Raw genomic sequence first — 9,148 nt, 5'->3', positions numbered from 1 at the left:
ACCTTTTTAAATGACGAATCAATTAAATTTTATTTATTTGCGCCAAAGGTTCTTTTATAATCTTAGGAAATTAATTACATCCAACACCGTTTTTAATCGATTTTTACTCGCGCCTTCACTAAAATTTTCCACATGGTAACTTTCGGTTTTGTGACGTTTACTTGAAATATCAAAACAAAAACATGAAAAAGCGGAATATCAGTAAATAATAGGAGGAGTGGAGTTACTTCAAGATCAAACATGTTATAATAGCTATTTACTGAGTATTTAGCATGGTCAAATATTTAAATATTTTACTAAATATTTAAAACAAGACTGTATAGTATGAAGTGTTGAAGTTCCTTTATCCTGCCTCTGATAAAAATCTTTGAAATTCATTGGTCGAAAAGAATACTGCATGAAACGATGTTATGCTGTTTACCCACATCATATTGCTAATGTGCCCCCTCCGCGTGACCTACCCACCACACATCAAATTAAATGCCCCCTCCACGTGCTATACTTCACAGATCATAATCAATATGGTGTTTTCATTTGAACACACAAAGAGAATAAAAATTGATCTCATATACACATTAAATGATGTCGCAATGTAAACAATTGTTACGGAACGATTTACTAATACAAAAAAAATATTTTAAAGAATCTTTGATTGGATAATTCATTATGTAGACACTTAGAGGAGTACTAAAAACAGAAATATGTGGGGTTCTCGAAAAAACATTTTGGGCTCGGCTTACGCCTTGCCCAATATGCATTTTTTCAAGGACCCTTATATTTCTGCATTACCCCTCTAAGTGTCTACATAGCTACAAAAAATAAGTGTGAAATCAGAGAAAAAAAATTCCTTAAATATAATTCATTTAGTAGATATATCATTTGAGTCTAAATACCGAAAGAAGAAAAGAGAAAATATATAGGGAATTGGACCTACATATATATAAAACTCCTGCATCCCTAGTTAGGCGTTAAACAGATTGAGTTACCCTGGCCAATATTCACAGTTGAGTAAAATCATAAAAAAAACACATAATAATTCATAAGCACAACTTAGTTGATCTTACAGTTAGAGAAACATATAGGCAGCACAAAGAAAAATAAATTAATTTAAAAACATTTATTTATATAACTTACATATATTGAGAAAAGAATTGGAAGTTGAAATAGTTTTACGATTGAATGAGTTTTATTTTTATATACGAACAAGGATTTGTCACAGATACCAGATGTAGGATCTTTTGATGTCTTAGTTTACCTCATGCAGAAGTGTCGGTGGAGTTCTGCATGTGTATTAAATTACAAGCAAGGCAATCAATGGTTATTATCTTCATATGGTAGGACATATTCCTAAATTTTCATATTTTGTTTTTAAAGCTTTTGAATGAAAAATTTGATTTTTGAGTACATGAAAGTTTTTAGGATGATAAATTTTGAAAACATAATTATAATTAATTAACATATAGTTAATTAACATTATATACACATTTTCTAATTTCTTCTTTTTTTACTACAGGATATATTGGAGCATGTAGTATTGTGTTGCCTTCATTTTCTCATTGTCCAAGTTTTCTGTGAAAGGCACAGAGACCAAAGCACCGAGGCCTATACAAAAATTCCATACCAAGTGAAATAAGCAAGATAGATAGAAGATTGATCATACCCAACAACCATCCATTGTGCCCGCATTGTATAATATCCACACATAAAGCGTGCTGGTTTTGAGATACACACAGAAACTTAGACATTTAAGAGCATTGGCAATTAATTTTATTACAATGTATAGCATTGAGTATTGAATCATTATACAATGTACATAAAGAGTAGCTTCAATTTTATAACTTTTAACTACTGTGGTTTCATAAATTTTCATTGGCCTCAATTTTCGTGGATTTTGTAAAACATACGTTTTCGAGGATACGTAATTTCGTGGACAAAAGCATTGCCTGTACAAATGAATGTCATATTTCGTAATTCAATGAACATTTGAATTCGTGGATCTGCTCAATAATGAAACCCACGAAAATTGGTGCTCAACGAATAATGATGAAACCACAGTACTACTTTCACTTCAGGACGGTTTATGTTTGAAACTTTGTAGCACTAATAGTACATAAAGTATTTCTTATAAGCTACATTTAATTTTAAAAGATAAAGAATGTTTAATTAGCTTTCAGTCAATAATTAAAATAATAATTTTTAAAATGAAATGCATCTAATATATATAATATACATTGTATGTCTAGTTGTTTTAATACAATTATTTGAGACTTTTAAACATAAACATTTTACAAATCTGAAGCATTTTTCCCTCATAATAATTAATTCTTTACAAGTAGATTTTGAAGTTTGCACAAAAATGCAGATACAGTAAGAATTTGATTTGCTGCAGGTTTTAGATTTAGTGGCTTAGTTTTTGACAAAATTCGAAAAGATTTCAATCTACCAATAGCTCTCTCTACACGAATCCTCAAGTGAGCAATATTTGGATCTCTGGGGAGTGTATCTGGATCATTATACTGTTTTGCATTTTGCTGCAAATTGTCTGTATCAGTCATGCTGAAATCTGTCTGAGTTGATGCATCTGCGTTGCTGAGAAGGATACCGGTACATGCTCTCCATAATCATGATCTCTTGCAATATCTTCTATATAAAGCAAACATCAGTATTTAAGATACTTTAAGAATGTAAATACAAACATCTGTTTGATAATAGCCATTTGAAATTCTGAAATTAACTGATGATGTGAATTCATAATATCAATATAAGATGTAAAATAACAATTTTAAGCACCTGACCATGGGTGGGAGACAGATGTCTCCATGTCAGAAATCACACATTCTTTTACAACAGCCATTTAATTCTAGGGGATTCATGTCATCAGCATCAACCTGAGACAAGAATTAAATGATTTATTTAGCAACAATAAAAATAAACATTTCACCAGTACACATGTTCAACAATACATGACAGTACTGAATATTGTATTATTTTTTACAATTATATATTTGATATGTTTAGTGTAAGAATTATTAAAATAAAGAACAATGAAATTCAAAACAACTTACTTTATGTTTTACTGGTGTTAAGTCATAATCACTGCAACCACACAGACACCAGCATCGTTCTTCATAGAATTGTGTAAATGTAATAAAGCCCGTTCTCTTTTTAGAATTGAGGTATTAGGGAGAATCTACAAACGAAATCCATCTTTATTGTAGCAGTGTATTCATAGCAATAGTAGTGTATTTATTAATTGCAAAGCTTGTGTACGTTTGATTTTTTAGCTCTATTGGTCAAAGACCAGAAGAGCTTATGCGATAGTAATGCGTCCGTCGTCCGTCCGTCCGTCTGTCTGTCTGTCTGTCTGTAAACAATTTTCCAAAATGCTACTCCTCCTACAGTTTCGGTCTGATTTCAATATAGCTTGGCACACAAGTAGACTACACTTAGACACATTATTCTGTGCATCGGTTTTTGATTTTGATAAACGGTGTTACCATGGTTTACCAAAAAATATACATTTCTGTGAAATTCTTTCAAAATGCTACTTCTCCTACAATGTTTGTCCGATTTAAGTATAACTAAGCACACAAGTAGACTACACTAAGATACACGCAGGTAAGTTAAGGCAATGTATGGGCGTGTCTATGTAAATGAATTATGACGTCACAAACGATTTTGACGTGAAACCACGCCCATGACGTATGAGTTAAAACGGATTCTTGAAAAAGAAATTTTCCTTTGTGTTATTTTCCAAATACGCAATTAAATATTTTTATTTATTTTATTTTTATGAATTTTTGTCGTTAAAATATTTTTAAAAATCCCCTGTAAATAAAAACGGTAAAAGTTTCTTCGTCGTCTGAATGGAAGTCAACGTCCCTGCAACGCTTGACAAAACCTCGTGGGGCCATGCGAGAAGAAGATGAATGACGGAATATGTGTGCTTTTACAAGGCTAGTGGACATGCCGTATGCGTTGTCAAGAAAATTGTGATAGCTGTGAGAATGCAGGGGATGCGAAATAATAAAGAAATCTCGTAATAAAGGTATATGTATGGATATTTTTGGATAATTTGTTGTGAATGGGAAGAGCACATGTTGAATCTTCATAACGAGGCAATATTACGCATTAACCTTGTTTTGCTCTGTATGATGTTGTTAACAAAGAATTCTTATTTTACTTTTATAGAATGATGATGTGCATTTTATAAATGTGTTATTTGAGAAATCATATGAGTATCTAGCATGTTTAAGTCTGAACTAAACCTACTGAAAACGGAGAGTCTCGTATACATGTATAAAGTAGTATACCCTCAGTGGCGTCACATGAATGTGTACAGTGTCACAAATTACACCATCTTTGAAAAACTAAGTACTCAAATATCTAATGTTGATATTCTTTTGGTAAAGCATTTTTGAGGCACATGTGGAAATTGAAATCAAGGCAGAAAGTAAACAAATGTTTTTCTTGTCATACTTCTAATAAATTATAAAGATCGAGAGTTAATTAATTGCATATCATCCAAATATAAATTAAATGAATAACACTGTACAATTCTAAAATAAACACAGCACAAGTTTTAGGGCATTCCTAATACACGGGGCAAATATTCTGCTATGTTACCCTCAAACCCATGTGATATATGTATAATATGTTCTGGCAAGCAAAAATCCATGCAGGGCAAGTGAATTTTGGTCATTTACTTGTACTTGCCCTTGGAAAAGTGCCTTAAAAATCTATTGGTTAGCCAATGCATTCATTCATCTAGTGCCTGAGCAGGTTTCAACATTAACGTTAGTCCGTTAGTCTCAGACTAACACATTTTCATTCGGACTAATAAAAATTGTAGCTAATTAGTCTGAACGGACTAATAAAGTTTTCTGGGGAAAAAAAGAATTAACCGATGTTCAAATTTTCGACAATTTTCACTGGAAAACCCTGTAATTATTTTTAACTTTGTAGCTTCTTGGCGGGAAGTTTGGTAATTCTGACTCAATTCGGCACTTAATATAAGGACTCGTTGGAATGAAATTAAACATTTTAGCGATCATTATTTAGTATTACACAAAAAGAAAGATGTCGGATGTTTAGATGATGTAACCATGTATAGGGAAAAACGAATGAGATTGGGAATACGATCGTAGTTCCTGATTGCATGGTTTCAACGAATTCTTTGTATATACAATGGTATAACAATGTTCAGTATTTTCATCCAAAGTCCAGTATTATCAAGACTCTTCTACAGTATTTTGTCTTAAAATTATCACATGTATGAATCTCCAAACAAAAATTACTCTATTAGAGGTGGAACAATACAACGATACATCGATCGTATTGATTGCAAATTCTCACATTTGCATATTGTGTTGCCTTTTATTACACACTTAGTAATAAATACAGATTTTCTGCATATGTGATATAGCTGATGTCACAATAGCCGTATCAGCCCTGCAGGGCTGATATGGATTTGCAGCCTATATCAGCCCCCCAAATCCATATCAGCCCTTCAGGGCTGATATGGCTATTGTGACGTCAGTATCAGACCCTTAGTAAATTAAACCACAAAAACAGTACATGATGTACTTGTGATCATATACAATTTTTGGTGGGTTCATATTCTCTTTTTTTTTATTTTGGAAAATAAGGTTAATCTTAATTTACAGATGCATGTAATAGTCTAATAGATAATTTTCAAATTACGGATCGAGTGCATTGAAATAGAAGTAATAAAAAACCCAAATCGTATGAGACAATAGATCATGCACATGTATGTAAGAAGTCTTATTTACTTATTTTCTTCTCAAATAAGTTATGCTGTATTTTATTACCAAGTATGTAATAAACATATTAATACATACCCTTCTCCACATCACATCCTGTATCAGCCCTCGGGCCCTCGGCCCTCTGGCTGATATTGGTGTCTCGGGCTGATACAGGATGTGATATATGGAAAAGGGTATGTATTATTCTCTATGTATGTAGTGACACAGAACAAGTTAATCTTCATTGTCTAAGAAATTTTAATGCTACAGAATATTTGAAAATAGGTAGTAACGAAAAAAATGCAATGCTAATTAAAACTATAAGTCCACCTATAAATAATGAGAAGTTATCTTCTCAAAAAATTCTATTCTTTTATATTTTCTATAAAAGTGGAGGTTAGCAAGCAGGCTGATGTAAAGATATCACTTAACTTAATTGCTGACAGGTGTATTTGGTATTGTTGAACATTGACAGGGGTTCAAAATTTTTTTTGTCATGGTCAAGTCCAGGACTTGAAGAGTAAATTTTAGGCAAGTCCGAGGAAGAAATTTTAGAGTCCATATTTACCTATACATCATTTAATTTATGTAACTTATAATTTATTTTCATTTGTTGCGTTGAATGAATAAAGACTATATGCATTAATATATATGTTTTATTTTTCCTCCATAAACTGTCATGATTATTTTAACACAATACCAGACTGATAGATTACTGGTACATTACAATAACTTTTACAAATACTCACTACTGAATAAACCATCTGTTACAATAAGAAGAAATTAGAATGTGCTGTTAGTCACATCTAAAACCGAAATTTAAGAAACTCATTGCTTTTTGTCATATAGGAGGAAACATGAGGAATTGGGTAAAAGCAAGAATCTAACCGCAACAGAAAATAAAAAGACGGATTGTATTTTCGAAACGTTCGTAATGTTTTATGGGTATTTTAACGCCCACAAACCCACATTTTCACCTATTACATTTGAGAATTTGCTTTTATTTTAGCTTTAAGATCATTAATTTGCTTATAAAAAAAGATAAACAAGAAATATAGCCAAGTCCCAGGACTTAGGCGAATTCTAAATGCCGAGTCCGGATCCGGAATTGGTTAGTCCGGGACGTCGGGCTTGAGGATTTTTGAACCCCTGCATTGCTGAAAATAATTTTGAAAGCTTTTGCTGAAATATAAAATTAGATCTGTATTATCTCTGAAAATGAACAAGATGTAGCAAAATCTCTCCAATGCTTTTCAGGAGGATGTTCAGTCTGTACATTTTTAAATAGGTACCCATGTTTCTTTAATACTTATATGCATGTGTATTATTTGAAGTCCCAATTAAAGAAATCTATAAGGCTTTATGCTAAACAATGCTAAAAGGAATATATTTTCCTCTTATGCAAATGTATGGATTCATAATTTCATGGAACTATTTAATTAATAATTAAATAATCATAAATTACTATATAAAAAATAAATATTTTTATGTGAGAAAAGTAGATAAAAGTTTATGTGTTATATCATATACATGTATGTGAAACCATGAGGATGCAGGGGAAAACTTGTATCCATTGATTAGACATTTATGAGTTTTAGACAAATTCTTTCACCCTTATCTTTAGAAAAAGTAAATGCCCCAATGACACAAGAGGGTTTCAGCATGTTCCTTCAGTAACTGAATTTTGTCCTTTTCAGCTAGATCATTAGGCATGTCCTGCAACATATTTTTCAATTCTCTTTGTCTTTTACTTATTTTAGTTTGAATCTTGGCCAGTGATTGATCCAAGGAGGCGGAGATAAACTTGTCTTTTGGATGATATTTAGACAAGCGTCTATACTTCTTGAATTCATCAACTTCAGGTGATGCTCCCAAGATCATCTCAACCAAAGTTTCTGTGTTCAGAGTTTGGCCTAAAAAATAATGCTATTTTTTTAAAGAAATTGTTTGCCCTTATTGTAAATAATGAAATTCAACATTTCAACATATTCAGAAATATACACTATAATTTTCAGAAAAAAAGCTGAAACTCTCAAGTACTAGCTGCGCCACATGGGTGACTCCATAATCATGGAAATGAAGTTTGACAATACAAATGGTATTTTTTTTTAATAAAAGTTATATTTTATCCAAACAAGTAATTAAGCCCAAGTCATTTTTCGGGGATGGGGGGTGGGGGTGGGAATAAATTGAGAAATAATTGTGTAATACCTCTGTCTTCATGGAACAATCTTTTTTTGCATTTCACTGATCCAAGTTTCAAATGATCTACAATGGAAAATTAGGTACAAATATTATTTTGTTACCCCCATCCCCAGTAGATAAATCTATTTTTTAATTGTAAAATCCAAAAAGGAAAGGTTGGGATTTTGATAACTGACCTTCATTTAATGCCGAATTCTCATTTCTTCTTTTTCCCCTGTGAACGCATGACAGACTTGTTAATTGAACATGAAAATGGATGATAAGTTCATAATGTTTCAATAAATTTAGAAGAGATGTAAATATATGTATATTAAATTAAAAATATAAATTTTGCATCAAACCAGAATAATGTTCATTCATTGGAAAATGGAGGAGATCACATTCCGTTGTTAAATATTTTCATTTAATTTTGTTTGCATGGATTTTTCTTTTTAAGTATAACCCCTCCTTTTGAATTGAGTAAAATTACTGACATTTTTCTTATCTTGGGAAAAAATCAACTTAATTAATTAGAAAGATAAAAATTGCATGAAAAAAAAAATCATTCTTAATTAATTAGAAAGATAAAAATTGCATGAAATAAAAAAAAAGCACTTTTAACTGTTTCCATTAAGAAAGAGGATTTTCTATTCGTGTCCTCTTTTTTGAATTCAAAATGAAAAATGAAGACAATGCAATTTCAGCAATCAACATTTTTTTAATTCATTGTTATGATTGAATACATTGAGAATTGGTGAGAACACCAATTTTTATGTTAAAACAGACAAATTATTAATCGGTTTTCTACATTAACAGTCAAAAATTGGTGAATGCACCAATTTGAATTATCAATATCTTCAAATAAATATAGATCTTGGTGGTTCCACCAAGAAAACAAGAGTGAGTTTACAATACTTAATTCTCTAGTTAATTCTACAAATTAGTGAACTAACCATACAACAACTTGGTGAGTCCACCGAAAATACGAAGACAAATGCCTAAAATTACATAAAATAGATATAGCAAGTGTATTATATCAGTAGTGGGGAATTTGGTGGTTCCACCAAAAAATTGAATGTGGTGAAATTCCCGATAACATTTTAAAAATGACGTTGGTGAATCCACCAGTTTTAAAATACTGAAACAACCCATCGAGAGAAACTGAGTTGTAGAACCACATAAAAACGTCCTTTATACAG

General features: G+C 31.4%; 3 long non-coding RNA genes across 3 annotated transcripts; 2 read left to right on the top strand and 1 right to left on the bottom strand.

The window, feature by feature from the left end:
• The first annotated feature begins 709 nt into the window (after positions 1–709).
• On the top strand, positions 710–2,157 carry LOC134258954 (uncharacterized). The gene is made up of 2 exons (XR_009990248.1): positions 710–1,334; positions 1,514–2,157. It is a non-coding gene; the product is annotated as an uncharacterized LOC134258954 (long non-coding RNA).
• A 57-nt stretch (positions 2,158–2,214) lies between these two features.
• On the bottom strand, positions 2,215–3,105 carry LOC134258960 (uncharacterized). The gene is made up of 3 exons (XR_009990250.1): positions 3,066–3,105; positions 2,791–2,888; positions 2,215–2,643 (listed from the first exon to the last, which is right to left on the bottom strand). It is a non-coding gene; the product is annotated as an uncharacterized LOC134258960 (long non-coding RNA).
• Positions 3,106–3,615: 510 nt separating this feature from the next.
• LOC134258947 (uncharacterized) lies at positions 3,616–7,903 on the top strand. Its single transcript, XR_009990247.1, has 3 exons — positions 3,616–4,048; positions 7,526–7,627; positions 7,781–7,903. It is a non-coding gene; the product is annotated as an uncharacterized LOC134258947 (long non-coding RNA).
• Positions 7,904–9,148: the final 1,245 nt, after the last annotated feature.

This window comes from Saccostrea cucullata, unplaced genomic scaffold, assembly GCF_032062105.1.
Source record: "Saccostrea cucullata isolate Sc308-1 unplaced genomic scaffold, CSIRO_AGI_Scuc_v1 ctg15764, whole genome shotgun sequence".
Taxonomy (NCBI): domain Eukaryota; kingdom Metazoa; phylum Mollusca; class Bivalvia; order Ostreida; family Ostreidae; genus Saccostrea; species Saccostrea cuccullata.
The sequence above is the reverse complement of the archived record's forward strand: the minus strand, read 5'-3'. Positions and strand labels throughout refer to the sequence as shown.